General features: G+C 43.0%; 1 long non-coding RNA gene across 1 annotated transcript in view; it reads right to left on the minus strand.

Annotated features, from left to right (window-relative positions):
- Positions 1 to 754: 754 nt before the first annotated feature.
- LOC144587915 (uncharacterized) overlaps positions 755 to 17,785 on the minus strand; it is a 63,087-nt gene continuing 46,056 nt past the window's right edge. The window contains exons 2-3 of the long non-coding RNA XR_013543167.1: positions 5,429 to 5,465; positions 755 to 5,299 (exon numbers count right to left, since the gene is read on the minus strand). This is a non-coding gene — a long non-coding RNA (uncharacterized LOC144587915). The remainder of the gene's footprint in view (positions 5,300 to 5,428; positions 5,466 to 17,785) is intronic.

The following is a 17,785-nucleotide window of genomic DNA, read 5'->3' on the forward strand; positions in this document are numbered from 1 at the left end:
TGGTCTAAATCAGTGGTTCTTAACCTTTTTGAAAGAAACGCCCCCTTGAGCCCTTGAGGAAGTTATCATCGCCCCCCTCCCCAAGGTGACGATATCGTATTTATTTATTTATTTATTTATTTATTTATTTATTTATTTATTTATTTATTTATTTATTTATTTATTTATTTATTTATTTATTTATTTATTTATTTATTTATTTAAGACACTTAAATCCAATGACCCCTGAAAACAAAATTAAATTCCAAGAAAATGAAATGCCCCCCAAAAAGTAACATTTAATGATTTAGTTGCAAGTGAATTTTAAGACGCAAAAAGAAATATAAAAAGGGCATAAAAACAAATGCAGGAACTAAAAGTTTCAAGACAAAAAGTCTGAAACTAAATTAAAATTGGAGGAAAATATATATTCATGCACACTGTAAAAAGGCTGCAGCCATCTTCACAGGTTTGGCTTGCTCCAGCGCCCCCCTACCGCCCCCTTTTGCTCCAGCGCCCCCACGCCGCCCCTTTTCTTTTTACCGCCCCCCTGAAAAATGAAATCGCCCCCTGGGGGGCATTATCGCCCACGTTAAGAACCACTGGTCTAAATAATCTTTGGACTACTGTCCAATTCTACAGTTTTATGATTTCTTGTTCCCAGCTGACATATCTAAAATTAAGATGCCAGCTTTTCTTTCTTTCTTCATCTTTTTTTTTTTGCATGCTTCAAGCCATTCCTAGAAACGTTACCAAACAAGATTGTTTGGGGTTGTTTTGTTTTGTTTTGTTTTGTTGCTTTTCCTCATAATATTTACTTTTAAATGAATATTTCCACCATACAAAGTAGTGAATAATTAGAAAGTTATTTTATGTTATGGGAAGACACATAGAATGGACTAGGGAGACCATTAATGTCAAACAAGCTGGCAGAAAGCACAACAGTCTTTATGAAAGTACTCAGGAAAATTGCTGGGAACCATACAGAATATATCTGTGCATATTGTGGCACCAATGGTTGTTTCTCAAAAACTGAATTCAGCAGGAATACAGCAGAAAACAGTGCATTGACAGCAGCTTAGATATTTGCTGAGAGGTCATAATATGGATAGTTAGTGACAGCCGTGCTTCCCACAAGGAAAACTACAAAGCTTCCCTACTCCCCCATAACACAATTGCCTCATACCTTCTTTGACTTGTGCAAGAGAAAACTATTCTGACTGCAGGATTCTCCCACTGATCACAGATGCATTTGGGAAAGCAGCTATCCCTGGAGAATAACTCAAGCTTTCAAACAGCCAGAAGAGATTAAGCTTGCCCTTCTCAACTGATGGGTAAGCCATGCAGCAGCTCTTCCTTCCTCTCACTCTTTCAATGAAAGTGGAAATCTCCAAAGATGAACCCCTTTCCTGTCTCCTGGGGTTCCAGGGTAAACTGGAAGCGCTTTCATTTGTCTTTCAAGTGGAAAAAAATGGGAAAGGGAGAAGAGAAGGATAAGTACTAGGAGTGAAGGGGGGAGGGAAAACCCAGTAAGATAACAAACTAGCCTCCACTAGTCTGCTCAAAGCTGGAGGAGGTGATCAAAGGATGCTGCCTATCAAAAAGACCCCTGTGGGTACACAAAAGGAGAACTACATAATGCAAACAATAGCACAAAGGACAAGACGCATGGGCTGTGGAGATGCCTCCAGTGCTGGAAGATAAAACAACCCAGTGGGTGTCTTTTCAAAGGCAGCTGAAGCAGGAAACATGGGGCTTGGCCAGCAACAAGAGGAAGGAACACATTAACCACTATGGCCAGGACCTGAGCTAAGGAGCCTCTTTGGCTTGTCCCTGGGAAGATTTTGTGGCCTTTCAATACTGAGAAATATAGAAATGTCAGTTCTTGCAATTCATTGCCAATTCATCCTATTTAGGGCTGGTAGACAGAGGTTGCCCCTTCATGGATTGCTGCCTTGTTGTGGCGAAGGGGCTTGAGTAACTCAGAGAAGCTATGGGCTATGCCATGCAGGGCCACCAAGACGGACTGGACATAGTGGAGAGTTCCGACTAAACGCAATCCACCTGGAGTAGGAATTGGCAATGCCACTCCAGTATCTTTGCTAAGAACGCCCCATGATCAGAAACAAAAGGCTAAAAGATATGACGTTGGAAAGTGGGCCCTTCAGGTCGAAAGGCATCCAACATGCTACTGAGGAAGAGCAGAAGACAAGTACAAGTAGTTCCAGAGCTAATGAAGTGATTTGGCCAAAGCCGAAAGGACGCTCAGTTGTGGACGTGCCTGGAAGTGAAAGGAAAGTCCAATGCTGCAAAGAAAAATACTGCATAGGAACCTGGAATGTAAGATCTATGAACCTTGAGAAGCTGGAGGTGGTCAAGCAGGAGATGGCAAGAATAAACATCGACATCCTGGGCATCAGTGAACTAAAATGGACAGGAATGGGTGAATTCAACTCAGATGATTATCGTATCTACTATTGTGGGCAAGAATCTCATAGAAGGACTGGAGTAGCCTTCATAGTAAACAAAAGAGTGGGAAAAGCTGTAATGGGATATAATCTCAAAAATGATAGAATGATGTCAATATATATCCAAGGCAGACCTTTCAACATCACAATAATCCAAGTTTATGCACCAACTACCATTGCTGAGGAGACTGAAATTTTATGAAGATTTACAACACCTTCTAGAACGGACACCAAAGAAAGATGTTCTTCTCATTCTAGGGGAATGGAATGCTAAAGAAGGGACCCAAAAGATAAAAGGAACAACAGGGAAGTTTGGCCTAGGAGTTCAGAACGAAGCAGGGCAAAGGCTAATAGAGTTTTGTCAAGAGAACAAGTCGGTCATCACAAACACTCTTTTCCAACAACACAAGAGGCGACTCTATACATGGAAATCACCAGATGGGCAATATCGAAATCAAATTGATTATATTCTCTGCAGCCAAGGATGGAGAAGATCTATACAGTCAGCAAAAACAAGACCTGGAGCTAACTGCGGCTCTGATCATCAGCTTCTCATAGCAAAATTCAAGCTTAAACTGAAGAGAGTAGGAAAAACCACTGGGCTACTCAGGTATAATCTAAACCAAATCCCTAATGAATACACAGTGGAAGTAAAGAACAGATTTAAGGAACTCGATTTGGTGGACAGAGTGCCTGAAGAACTATGGATAGAGGCTCGTAACATTGTACAGGAGGCAGCAACAAAAACCATCCCAAAGAAAATGAAATGCAAGAAAGCAAAGTAGCTGTCCAACGAGGCCTTAGAAATAGCAGAGAAGAGAAGGGAAACAAAATGCAAGGGAGATAGGAAAAGCTACAGAAAATTGAATGCAGACTTCCAAAGAATAACAAGGAGAGACAAGAGGGCCTTCTTAAATGAACAGTGCAAAGATATAGAAGAAAATAACCGAAAAGGAAAAAACAGAAATCTGTTCAGGAAAACTGGAGATATTAGAGGAACATTTTGTGCAAAGATGGACATGATAAAGGACAAAAATGGTAGGGACCTCACAGAAGCAGAAGACATCAAGAAGAGGTGGCAAGAATACACAGAGGAATTATATCAGAAAGATTTGGATATCCCGGACAACCCAGACAATGTAGTTGGTGACCTTGAGCCAGACATCCTGAAGAGTGAAGTCAAGTGGACCTTAGAAAGCCTGGCTAACAACAAGGCCAGTGGAGGTGATGGCATTCCAGTTGAACTATTTAAAATCTTAAAAGATGATGCTGTTAAGGTGCTACATTGCCAGCAAGTTTGGAAAACTCAACAGTGGCCAGAAGATTGGAAAAGATCAGTCTGCATCCCAATCCCAAAGAAAGGCAGTGCCAAAGAATGCTCCAACTATCGTACAATTGCACTCATTTCACACGCTAGCAAGGTTATGCTCAAAATCCTACAAGGTAGGCTTCAGCAGTATGTGGACCGAGAACTCCCAGAAGTACAAGCTGGATTCCGAAGGGGCAGAGGAACTCGAGATCAAATTGCTAACATGCGCTGGATTATGGAGAAAGCCAGAGAGTTCCAGAAAAATATCTACTTCTGCTTCATTGACTATGCAAAAGCCTTTGACTGTGTGGACCACAGCAAACTATGGCAAGTCCTTAAAGAAATGGGAGTGCCTGACCACCTTGTCTATCTCCTGAGAAACCTATATGTGGGACAGGAAGCAACAGTTAGAACTGAATATGGAACAACTGATTGGTTCAAAATTGGGAAAGGACTACGACAAGGCTGTATATTGTCCCCCAGCTTATTTATATGCAGAATACATCATGTGAAAGGCTGGACTGGAGGAATCCCAAGCTGGAATTAAGATTGCTGGAAGAAATATCAACAATCTCCGATATGTAGATGATACCACTCTGATGGCAGAAAGTGAGGAGGAATTAACGAACCTTGTAATGAGGGTGAAAGAGGAGAGTGCAAAAAACGGCCTGAAACTCAACATCAAAAAAACTAAGATCATGGCCACTGGTCCCATCACCTCTTGGGAAATAGAAGGGGAAGATATGGAGGCAGTGACAGATTTTACTTTCTTGGGCTCCATGATCACTGCAGATGGAGACAGCAGCCATGAAATTAAAAGACACCTGCTCCTTGGAAGGAAAGCGATGAAAAACCTTGACAGCATCTTAAAAAACAGAGACATCACCTTGCCAACAAAAGTCTGAATAATCAAAGCTATGGTTTTTCCTGTTGTGATGTATGGAAGTGAGAGCTGGACCATAAAGAAAGCAGACTGCCGAAGAATTGACGCCTTTGAATTGTGGTGCTGGAGGAGGCTCTTGAGAGTCCCCTGGACTGCAAGGCAAACAAACCTATCCATTATAAAGGAAATCAACCCTAAGTGCTCACTGGAAGGACAGATCCTGAAGCTGAGGCTCCAATACTTTGCCCATCTCATGAGAAGAGAAGACTCCTTGGAAAAGACCTTGATGTTAGGAAAGTGTGATGACAAGAGGAGAAGGGGACAACACAGGACAAGATGGTTGGACAGTGTCATTGAAGCTACCAACATGAATTTGACCAAACTCCGGGAGGCAGTGGAAGATAGGAGGGCCTGGCATGCTCTGGTCCATGGGGTTACGAAGAGTCGGACACGACTAAACGATGACGAGACAGAGGTTGACTGCGGCCAGGGCCATGTAATATTTCATGAAACATTGCTCATTGCTCACTGCTTCAGACATATGACTTAGACTACAGAGACTTCATTCAAGGCTCAAAGAGACAGTGGTATTTGGTTGCAGTTCATGCCTTGCAATGTTTATGACCCATGTTTTGCATGCAGTTCTTTTGAAGTCTGGTTCTATAAATGTTTCAACAAAAACACAAAACAAAAGCAATGGCACTTTAATGACTAACTGTAAATAGTAACATAATTAAAGGAAACATCAGAGGAACAGCATGTGGTAATGTAGAGAATGGCAGACTTTACCTTTTATCCTTCTTCTGAAAAGATGGGTCTAGTAGTTCTGAAGAAAAATAATAGTAGATAACAACATACATATTTATTACATTTGATAATGACTTAAGAAATCTTGACTAGTATTTCATCCGTGTGCAGCATGTGTGTACATTTTATCTTACATGTTTCCCCCTGGATTCTTGTTTTGTAGTATTTCTTATCCAGAATAGCAACCACATCTTATATGATTTCATATCATATCTCTTTCTTTGCTGTCATACTGTTTTTGTTCTTTTTTTGTTTGTTTTTGGGAGGGGAGTATTTATGGCTGTGAGATAGGCTTATCTCACAGCCATAAATACTGCACTCCCAAGCCAACTACACCAGAGCACAGAGTGCTGTCCTCTGAAGATGCCAGCCACAGAGACTGGCAAAATGTTAGGAAGAACAACCTTCAGAACATGGCCAAAGAGCCCAGAAAACCCACAACAACCATTCTTTAGGATGGCTGATTTTTTGTTTGTTTGTTTAGGTCACTTTTCCCATTTGAGCTATACATATAACCCCCTGAAATCCTGTTCATGTGTGAATTGAAACATTATAATGAAAAAGCTGCATTAACAGAAGAATAATTACATGAAGGACTAGTCCGTCTCTATTTGACACTGGTTAGGCCTCATCTTGTGTACTGTGTCCAATTTGTCTAAATCCAGAAGGATTTAGACAAACTGGAACAAGTTCAGAGGAGGACAACAAGGATGATCAGGATGCTGGAAATCAAGTCCTATGAGCAAAGACTGAAAGAACTGGTCATGTCTAGCCTCAAGAAAAAAAAAGAGTGAGGAAAGATATGATAGCACTTTTCAAATATTTTAAACACTGTCATACAGGGAAGGGACGCAATCATCCCAGAGTACAAGGCACATAATAATGGGCTCAAGTTACAGAAAGCCAGATTTCAGTTGAATATCAAGAAAAACATCCTAACTCTTAGAGCTGTATCACAAAGGAACAAATTGACTTAGAAGTGGGTGAGTGCTCCAACACTGGAGGAAATTCAAGAAAAAATTACACAACCATCTGTCAGATATACTTTGATTTTGATTCCCTGCATAGAACAAGGGGGGGGATAGATGGCCTTATAGCAGTGGCCCCCAATCTTTTCCTAACCATGGACTGGGGGGGGTCCATGCACGGGGGGTGCTCCCCGTGCTCACGGGTGGGCAGAGTGCACTCTTGTGCATGTGTGGGTAGGCGGGACATGCTCACGGGTGTGTGGGGTGCATGCTTGTGCATGTGTGGGAGAGAGGGGCACGCTCATGCGCATTCATGGATGGGCGGGACATGCTCCTGTGTGGGCAGGGCTCATGCTTGTTCATGTGTGGGTAGGCAGGGTGTGCTCAAGGGTGGGTGGGATGTGCTCTCACGCACAGGTGGGTGGGGCACCCATGCATGCGGGTGGCTCTGCATGGGAGGGAGTGCATGCAGGGGGTGGGAGATCTATCTCTGCAGCCCAGTCAAGCCAAGGCCATGGACCATCACTGGGCCACGGACCATGGGTTGGGGACCCCTGCCTTATAGGCCTCTTTTTCCAACATTATTCTATAATTCTATGATAACAGGCCTCTCCTGAATAATTCAACATTTCCTTGAGAATGCCAAAAGTGATTTCAGCAATGGAAACTTACAACAATGAGGAACAGAAAACTCCTAATCAACTTGAATGAGCTTCTCTGTGTAGCCATGCCCTCAGTCGTTTTTTGCTTCTAGAGACAATTGAAGCTTGATCTGAACTAGTTCCTCTTGTTTCCTCTACTACTTTTTCCCTCCTCCTTCACTATATGTCATACAATAGAAGGGAAAACAGAAATGCTTTAAAAAAAATACAAGTAGAAAAAGTAAACAAGGTCAACCACAACAATTTTTTTAAAAAATAAGAACACAAACTGATAATACCAGCATAGTACTGAATAGAGATGAGGATATTCGTAAACTAGTACAAATATCTCCGTCCCAGCTGGACTTAATGAGGATCCAGCCTCTGGGACTGGCCCATCCATTCACATGTCCTGGCACCATGAAGGTCCCGCTCTTCCTGCTAGAAGCTCCGCTACCTCCCTGCTCAGCTGGCCACTCTGCATCCATGTAGGGAGACTCATCCTCCCGCCTCCTGCCTGGAGTGGCTAGCCAAGCAGGGAGACAATGGAGCTCCTGGTGCTATTGATGGGAAGAGTGGGACCTTTGTGGCACTGGGACGCATGAGTGGACACGCCAGTCCTCGGGCCAGACGCTCATTAGGTCCAGCTGGGACTGAGATATTCGTATTTGTTTATGAATATGAATATCCCCATCTCTAGTCCTGAATAAAATATTTCATAGTCTAGTCAAATGTATGCAGATAAACTGACAAACAGCTCCTTTTACTATCCTTTGCAGAAACTGGCACCTGCCTTGGATAGAACCTGGGTGAAGACCACATCTCTTTTCTTTCTCTTACAGTCCTTATTTTAAAAAATAAACAAACAGATAAATAGATGTGAAAATCTCTCTTCTAATGAGTTGTCCAAATAGGTCCACTTTTTAACAGTTCAGCAAATTGTCAAATTGCAGTTAAATGTACGTGTATAGGGGAGACCCTCACCATCTTTTCTATGGCAGAGAGTTGCTGAAAGGTAGCTTTGCCTGTTTCCTGTCAAGAACTTAGGAGGGCATTAACTGAATAACTGAATGCTGAGATAAAAGTTATCAGCATTAACAGATAATCCTCGGGCCAGGCATCTGTTTAAAGATGTTGTCCCAGGGAGATATCTTTATGGTTTTAAGGGATGCAAGATTTTCCTGTGAAGATACATCCATAATGTGTGATTTAAATGCTTTCTTATAGCATGAAGATAGTTGCTCAGGGAAAATAGGATTCTGAAAAACCAGGTTTCTGAAGCAGGCATAAAATATTATGGTAACGAGGTTTTCCCTTGATTTAACTAGAAATCAGTTATTCAGACAGCATAGTTTTGGTTGGCAATCACTGAGCAATTTCTCATAATTTAAATCGATTACTTTTGGTCCTATCATCTGGAGCCGCAGAAAACAAGGTTGCTCCATTTTTCAGATGACAGCCATTTAACTGTGGTGTCCAAAACTGGACTCAGTGTTTCAGATGATGTCTGGCCAAAGAAGAATAGATCTGGACATTACACCTATTCTTAAGATTCTATTCCGGATACACTCTGACTCTTCTGATGTTCAGAAATCCCAGGTCTGTAATCCATGTAGTATCTCGGAACCGATTTTTAATTTTATTAAATCCATAATAAAGAGCACCTGCCAGCTTCAGGTATGTTCAAGAATCCGCCTCACAATTTGTTCAGCCTTAGGTTTTGTGGCTTTAATAGTGATTGCCAGAAGCAGCAAATAACATGCCCATGTAATAATATGCAGGCACCTGTTCTATCACACTTTATGGTCAGCTTTCACAACAGGTATGACAGTATCAGCAGCAACAGACTGCACTGATTAAAGGCTTCCTTTTGAGATTTCAGGGTGTATATGACTTCATCATGTTGTATGTGAGCTGTTTGTGCTCAGAAATCACAAAATGAGCCATTTAATCGGCATCAATCTGCCATTGCTGCTGATGGCATTCTCATTGTGCAAGCGAAGCTGTGCAACAGGATTTCAGTCAATGAAGAATAACCTCACTCCTCTCAAGCAACTGTAATTTTTAGCTGCTTCTGTAGTTGAGGTGTGTGCCCTTACTACATGATGGCATCACATGATATTGGATTGTACTTTTTCTGCTGCCTCCAAATACGAGATATTCAGATTTATTTATGTTTTAAGTAAGTAAATATATGTAGTTCAGTAATGTTAGGGGAGGAAAAGAGTTCCTTTCTAGCAGTGCAACAAAAATGACAACTGACTATTGGGGAAGCTTAGAATTATAACTGTGCTGAATTACTTTTAAAACTTACTTTCCAAGCTCCGATCTATAGCTATCCACACGCACATGCAGCACACCACAGAAAGGCACACATTTTAAAAATGCAAAATTGCTGTGGAGTTTTGAAGAGAGATTTCTTAGTGAGTACAGTGGTGCCTCGCTTAAGGATTTTAATTGGTTCCAAAAAATTCATCGCTAAGTGAAAACATCGCTAAGCGAAACGCGGTTTCCCATTGAAATGCATTTAAAACTGGATAATCCGTTCCAATAGGAACAAATTGCCGTCCTTAAGCGAAAATCGGCATAGGAAACATCGCTAAGCGAAACGCAGTTCCCCAATTGAAATGCATTGAAACCTATTCAATGCATCTCAATGGGGGGGGATTCAACAACAAATTAAAAAAGAGTCAGAACAAAGTCAAATTTGGTTAACAAAGGGTTTATTAAGTGCACTTTATGATTTCAAATATTTTAAACAGTAAACTTTAACTTTATAACATTTAAAAAAACAGCAAACATGAGGCTGTTTAAACCATCGTTAAGCGAAAAAGGGGACCCAAAAATTTAATTGTTATGTGAAGCATGGTCCCAACATCGCTAAGCAAAAATAGCCCATAGGGACCATCATTAAACGGAGCGCAAAAACACTCCGAAAAAGTCATCGCTAAGAGAATTCATCGTTAAACAAAGCGCTCGTTAAGCGAGGCACCACTGTATTTGGGGAAGAGGGAGAGACACTGAAAGCTACTCACAGCCAACTGTGAGTTATTGAATTGCTTTGTTTTGTTTAGTTTTTCAAAGCTGTACAGAAAAGGTACGTTTGGTCTGCACACAGTGAGGATCCTTCAAAAGGGCAGCCCTCCCTGCTCTAAAGCATTCCATTTGTTTTCACCCGGACCTCATTAGTTGGAATTCTGCAATACACAGGCCAGTGATGAACTGAACCCTAGGCTGTTGCAGATGAATTTGATGGCTGGATCAAAATGCTAGTGGGTGGGGAAGGTAAAAAAGGAACAGGTTCATTTGGGATGTAGAGTATGTGGAATCAGAAGTGGGAAAAGATAAAACACACGCTAGAAACCCGTGGTGCAGTGGTTAAAATGCTGTACTGCAGCTAAAACTGTGCTCACGACCTGGGGTTCAAATCCCAGGTAGCCAGCTCAAGGTTGACTCAGCCTTCCATCCTTCCGAGGTTGGTAAAATGAGTACCCAGCTTGCTGGGGGGGCAATGTGTAGCCTGTATAATTAAAAAATTGTAAACTGCCCGGAGAGTGCTTGTAGCGCTATGGGGCGGTATATAAGTCCAATAAATAAATAAATACATACATAAATACATAAATACATAAATACATAAATAAATAAATTGTTATGTTATTGCAAATCCAGAAAAGGTAATTTGTTACCTAAAAATGGTAATAAGAACATTTAGCAACTTGCTTGTTACATTTTTTTGTAATATTTTCATTAATTCTTTCTTTTTTAAAAAAAATCACAATTGATAAAGGACTGATCTAAAAACATTGATTGGATAAAAGTTCAATTCACAGTGACTCTCAAAATTCCTTTTAAAAATGCCCTGTAGAAAAAAGAAACACAAAAATGTTATTTATTTTAAAAAAAAAATAAAAAAAACAACAAACGACTTAAAATGTGTTATTTCCAAGCCCTGAGAAGAACCTACATCTAATAAACAGTTTTCAGTGACAGCAGACCTGAGTTTGCAAAAGGTTTATTTGGTGATAAACTGTAGTTGTTGTTTTGCACCACATAGGGATTTTCAATGCAAAGTGGAATTTTCATGGGTGTATATAACCATATCTTCCTTCACTTATTCAGCTTCACAAAAGAGGCCACTGAATGCACTACCAATTCATGAAGTCAGAAATCCATCAGTCCATGCTAACGCCAGTGGTGCAGAATTGTGCTTTTCAGCTAAATGGGCAATGAACATTTGGATAGTTAAGTTTCCATCAAGACGAAGACAAAGACCCTGCTCTTGGCTTACTTTAGTCCACAATAATCAACATACATCATCATATTAAAGGGCACTCCTCTAAAATCCCCTTTACGCAACATGTGATTCTCTACATCTCTTGGACTGCAGTTCCTACTACTCCAACCAGCACAGCAATTGGCTCTACTAGCTGGAGAATATGAAAATTGTGGTCATACACATCTCAGGGGCAGAAAACTAGGTTACTCTACCATGAAGCCAGAATGTGCCCTGTTCTCTCCCTTATAGCAGTTAAGCCACAAATGTGCAAACTAGGCAGGGCAAGTTGTTGAGGGCAAGCAACAGGCTCAAAGAGAAGCTTCAGGAAGGGAAAGCAGTGCTAACTCAAGAATTTTAGTGCCTGACGCAAAGAACAAGCAGATGTGCCCACTTATCCCACACACAGAAAGCGAGTAGATGGGCAGCTAAATCATTCTTCAAACAGGTGATGCAGGAATGACCTTCATCACACCTGGAAACACCCAGATGGGAGACTTTTTACAGTGCTTTAAATTAGAAGTGTTTTAACAATGTTATATACCAAACACATTCTAGTAAGATGATATATTTTACTAGAACTGATAGGTGGGACTCGTCAGCCCTGGAAGGCAGCCCAACTAAGAGAAGGAAAACTCTGATTTCAAACCCCCACTGAGGCGCCGCCATCGTCCTCCATGCCGTGAGGGAACAGGCCAGGTAGGTGGAACTCGTCAGCCCTGGAAGGCAGCCCATCTAAGAGAAGGAAAATTCTGATTTTAAACCCCCACTGAGGCACCAACATGCTGTGAGGGAACAGGCCAGGTAGGTGGCTATATCCACTGATGGAAAAGGCTTCAGGAGTTAACCTCGAGGCAAGGAGGCAGTTCATGTTATTCTGTCAACTCCTGTGACGTTGCTGAAGCCAGTTATATTGGCTCTTGCCTTTCCATTGGACTATTTCAGTGATGTGGAGAGGGGAGATTTGCTGGTTGGGTAACAGCCTATCCTCCATATTATTTTACCCAAGCTTCGTGCTCTGGAGAGGACACTCCAGTTTTGCGTACAGTGTCAAAACACTAGACGCTGTTCCAAGTCCTCCATACAGAGCACGTTACCATAGTCTCTCGAGACTGAAGGATGCCTATGATGAAGATGATATATTGTGTTCTTAGTGGTAGCTGTGTTTTAATCATTTTGACAGACACAGTGACTCCATGTGTTGACAGAAACATGAGACAGAAATGAAATTCAATAACTAAAACAAAGAAATAATATGTAGCACACCGTTTGCCCTCCTTGCTGCCACCTCCTACCTTATGCCACCTCAAGGGACTATCTCATCTTAACTAAAGACAGGGATGGCCCTAGAAGAGGAAAGCAAGCAGGAACAAAGAATATGGCAATCACTACAAGCTGCCCAGCAGAGCCATAATTGGGGCTTTGCTGCCTCATTGCTCAGTCTTGGGTCAAATGAAATTGGTTTATGCAGGGAGAGGACCAAGGAGCACCCTTCAGTATGATGATGTATTTTGATTTTTGTGAACTAAAGTAAGCCAGGAGCAGGATCTTGGTCTTTGTCTTGATGGAAAATTAACTATCCAAATGTTCATTGCCAATTTAGCTGGCCTAGCGCTGGCCTGTCTGCCCAGTTATACTGTCCAGGACCAGGGTAGATTGGAGGGGCAGAGAGGGAGTAGCCATTGTTCATAAATCCATCCTGGAGGTTACTAGGCGCTCCTCGGTGGTAAAGTTGGGTCTTGAGGCTCTCCACGTGTCGACTGGGGCCAGGGATGGTATTAGGATTTTCCTGTGTTACCGCGCTCTTCGCGACCCAGCCACTACCCTTCCGGAGCTGGCGGACTTTGTCTCCGTGGCAGTGTTGGGGTCCCCAAAGCTCTTGGTTTTGGGTGACTTCAACATTCACGTGGAGGCAGAGACCTCAGGGCCAGCTCTTGAGTTCTTGGAAACCATGGCTTCCTTGAACATGTCCCAACATGTCAACGGCCCCACCCACATGGGTGGTCACATGCTGGACCTGGTCTTTTCCACCAATTGGAGTGAGTGTGGTCTGATAGTGACTGACCTTGAATCGGTCCCCTTGTCATGGTCAGATCACCACCTAATAAAATGTAACCTCTCAGTGGCAGTCCCCCCTCGCAGGGAGCAGGGACCTATTTCTATGGTCCACCCTCGAAGGCTACTGGATCCTGTTGGATTCCAGGATGCCATGAGAGGTGTTATGACTGATCTGGAAGAAGCTCCTGTCAAGGTTCTGGTTGACAGCTGGTCTACTGCTGTCACTAGGGCTATAGACACGATCGCGCCTAAACGCCCTCTCCAATGCAGAGCTCAGCCTGCGCCCTGGTTTAACCAGGACTTCCAAGCAATGAAATGGATTAAGAGAAGGCTAGAGCGTAGGTGGAGGAAGAACCCGACAGATTACAATTGGATAGCTGTCAGGGTCGCAACTAACCTCTACCTGTCTAAGATAAAAGCTGCTTGTCATACATACTTCGCTAACCAGGTAAGTGAAGCCTCAAGTCAGCAGGCGGAGTTATTCCGTATAGTGCATGACCTATCCAGAATTGGTCTGAGTGATGGGCCTCCCCCTAGTTATTTACTGGACCAATTTGCAGCATTTTTAAAATCTAAAGTGGAGGCCATCCGCTGGGAGCTCTCTCTGTTTTTGAATACAGTGAGTTGAGCTGAGATGTACAGCGCTCCGTCTTGCCTGGTGACTCTTGATCTCTTTCAGCCTGTGATGCCTGACACTGTGGACAAAGTGCTTGATCGCTGTTGGACCACTACCTTCTCCCTTGACCCTTGCCCGGCCTGGCTAATCAAAGCGGCCAAGCCAATAACAACAGAATGGGCCACAGCAACAATAAATGGATCTTTCCTTGAGGGCAGGTTCCCACCTGCCCTCAAGAAGACACTCATTAGGCCCATAAGAAAGAAACTTAATATGGCAGTGGACGAAACTGGCAATTATAGGCTCGTTGCCAATGTTTCTTTCATCAGCAAAGTGGTTGAGAGGGTGGTGGCTGATCAGCTTCAGGCTCATTTGGATGAAACAGATGCCCTGGATACATTTCAGTTGGGCTTCAGGCCACGCCACCATACAGAGACGGTATTGGTCACCCTGTATGATGACCTGTTGAGGGAGGCTGACAGGGGTAAAACATCTCTGTTGGTCCTCCTTGACATCTCGGCAGCCTTTGATACCGTCAATCACGGTATCCTCCTGGGGAGGCTCTCTGAGTTGGGAATTGGTGGCTTGGTGCTTGCCTGGCTCTGATCCTTCTTGGAGGACCATCCACAGAGAGTGTTTCGGTCCTGTGGAGTCTCAGTTGTGGGGTTCCACAGGGGTCGATTATCTCCCCAATGCTGTTTAATATCTATATGAGGCTGCTGGGTGGGGTCATCAGGGAGTGTGGGGCATCGTGTCATCAATATGCTGATGACACCCAGCTCTACATCTCCTTTTCACCAACTGCAGGTGATGCCGTCCTGTCCCTTCAGTGTTGCCTGGGGACCGTACTGCAATGGATGCAGGAAAATGGGCTGAGGCTGAACCCGGACAAGACGGAAGTTCTGAGGGTGGGTGCCTCTGTGGTTGGCGGCTTGGGTGACTCTCTCTCTCTCATTTTGGGGGTGACCTTGGCCACAAAGAGTGGGGTTCGCAGATGGGGATCCATCTGGACCCGGCACTCACTAATGAAACTCAGGTGGCATCAGTAGTCCTCACCGCATTTTTCCATCTTTGGCGGATTGCCCGGCTGCGACCCTACCTCGATACAGGAGCGCTCACTACCTTGGTGCACGTGCTCGTAATCTCAAGATTAGACCACTGCAACGCGCTCTATGTGGGGCTGCCTTTGAGGTTGATGCGGAAACTTCAGGTGGTGCAGAATGCGGCAGCTAGATTCCTTAGTGGAGTGAGAAAATACCATCATATTTATCCTATTCTGACTGCATTGCATTGGCTGCCCATTTGGTTCCGCATTGACTTCAAAGTTTTAATGCTTACTTACAAGGCCCTAAACGGTTTAGGACCTCGATATTTGGCAGAATGCCTACTCCCACCAAGGTCTACCCAGATCACCCATGTGAGTCAGGAGGTGAGGCTGAGGAGCTTGACGTCAAGGGAGGCCCATAAGGAAAAACCATGAAATCGGGCCTTCTCAGTGGCAGCTCCTCCCCTTTGGAATAATCTCCCTCTGGAGATTCGCGCGGCCCCCACTCTGGGTATCTTTAAAAATCAATTAAAAACATGGATGTTTATTCAGGCCTTCTCTCCAGTCAATACTTGATTTTTTATTTTCTCTATTTATTTATTTCTTATTTTATTTTTCTCATTTTATAAATTGTTATGGAACTTATTTGTGTAATAACTTTTGTGATATTTTTATTTGCTGATTTGTGTTGTATTGGAAGCCGCCTAGAGTGGTCACAAGACCAGATAGGCGCTGCACAAATGAAATGAAAGGAAAGGAAAGGAAAGGAAATGAAAGGAAATGAATGAATAAATAAATAAATAAATAAATAAATAAATAAATAAATAAATAAATAAATAAATAAATATCACAATTCTGAATCTGATGCATGGCAGTCATTTCGGTTCCTTGTTGAGCCTATCCTGCCTTCCTGCTGAAACATAACAGCTGGAGGTAGTAAAAAGCAAAAGCAAAGCATGCTGCTCATATACCGCCCCATAGCATTTTAAGCACTCTCTGGGCGGTTTACAAGTTAATTATGCAGATGACACATTGCCCCCCCCCAAGAGTTGGGTATTCATTTTACCGACCTCAGAAGGACAGAAGGCTGAGTCAACCTTGAGCCGGCTACCTGGGATTGAACCCCAGGTCGTGAGCACAGTTTTGACTGTATAGCAGTTTAACCACTGCACCATGAGGCTCATCCACTGTGCCACAAGGCTCATATGTACTCAGGGAGGATAGGTTTGTACCCTCCAGTATCAAGTACCAACAAGTGGGTTTGGATGCTCCCAGTAGCCCTCTAAACGTCTGAGATCCGGGACAAATCCCTAGTCACCCCACCTTGTTTACCATCCTGCTCCTCAGACAACTGTTAGTCTAATGGCCTCATAGACAAAGACAGGCAAAGCCACAGACATAGGCAGACAAAGGTTGGAATATAGGTCTGTGCTAGTGATGCCTGCTGGAGAGAGTTAGCTACAAGAGAACCATGGTCTGAGAAGTCCTGAAAACCCCCTTTGAGCAGACACTAGCTGCTTCCATAGATAATGTTTCCTGCTGCTAACCAGGGGAATAATTTGTATTAGTGATAATTACCTGGTTAAGATAGACAAATCTTACCTTACATTGCACAGTACCATTCTCTTCAGTGACTTATTGAACTATTGCTAGTGAAAGCTTGGGTGCCTGCTTCTGTGATGAGGAACACTGGTCTATCAGAGGAGCTACCATCAAAAGCCACCCAGCATGATGGAGGCACAGTCCCCCACCCCCATGTCTGAGCACGTTGCAATGCCAGCTGCTTGGCACATCAGCGTTGCTAAGTAAGAAGACATTTATACATGTTGATTAATGCCCTGACTCTGGGTAAGTAATTAGAATTAATGTGGGATATCAAATAAGGAAATCAGGCATTATTAGAAGGAATTAGCGATTTATTTTCATTTTACGCTTGGTTCATCCCAGTTCCAAATACTGACAAGAGTTTGGCAAGATACAAAGATATTCTTTGGAGGTTTGTGTGTGTGTGTGTGTGTGTGTGTGTGTGTGTCTGTGTGTCTGTGTGTCTGTGTGTCTGTGTGTGTGTCTGTGTGTGTGTGTGTGAGCGAGAGAGAGAGAGAGAGAAAGAGAGATGGATGGATGGATGGATGGATGGATGGATGGATGGATGGATGGATGGATGGATGGATGGATGGATGGATGGATGGATAAGATGAGCACAAGAAATACAATAGGGAGAAGCCTCACCATCAAGACCTTAAAACTATGTAACAGATCTGAAGTTCTTTGCTCTTCCAGCAGTGAAACTCTATACAAATCTCGCCAGATGTAAATCCCATTGAATTCTGTAGGACATCTTTCCTAGTTGTTGAGTACGATTGCAACATATGTCAGTTGCAAATGGCATCTTCTTGCTATTATTTTATTTAAATTATTTATTTAAAATGTTTATATCTCAGCTTTCTCTCCAAAAGAATACAGCCTGTACCATCAGGTTATGACTTAGTGGCAATCCTATGAATTTAGATTAGATTAGGTATCCTTCAGTCTCGAGAGACTATGGTAACTTGGAACAGCATCTAGTGTGGGTGAGAAGGCCAATTTGAAAGTGACAATCCCTTCCACACTGGAGACAAATACAATCTGTCCCCTGTCCAGCTCCCTGGTTTTGCTGGTTTCAGGACAGCCTCTTTGCCTCAGTCTGCTGGACAAGTGCCTTGTCAAAATGGGAGAGGCCATGATGCACCGCCTGCCTC

This window comes from Pogona vitticeps, chromosome 1, assembly GCF_051106095.1.
Source record: "Pogona vitticeps strain Pit_001003342236 chromosome 1, PviZW2.1, whole genome shotgun sequence".
In the NCBI taxonomy this organism is placed as follows: Eukaryota; Metazoa; Chordata; class Lepidosauria; order Squamata; family Agamidae; genus Pogona; species Pogona vitticeps.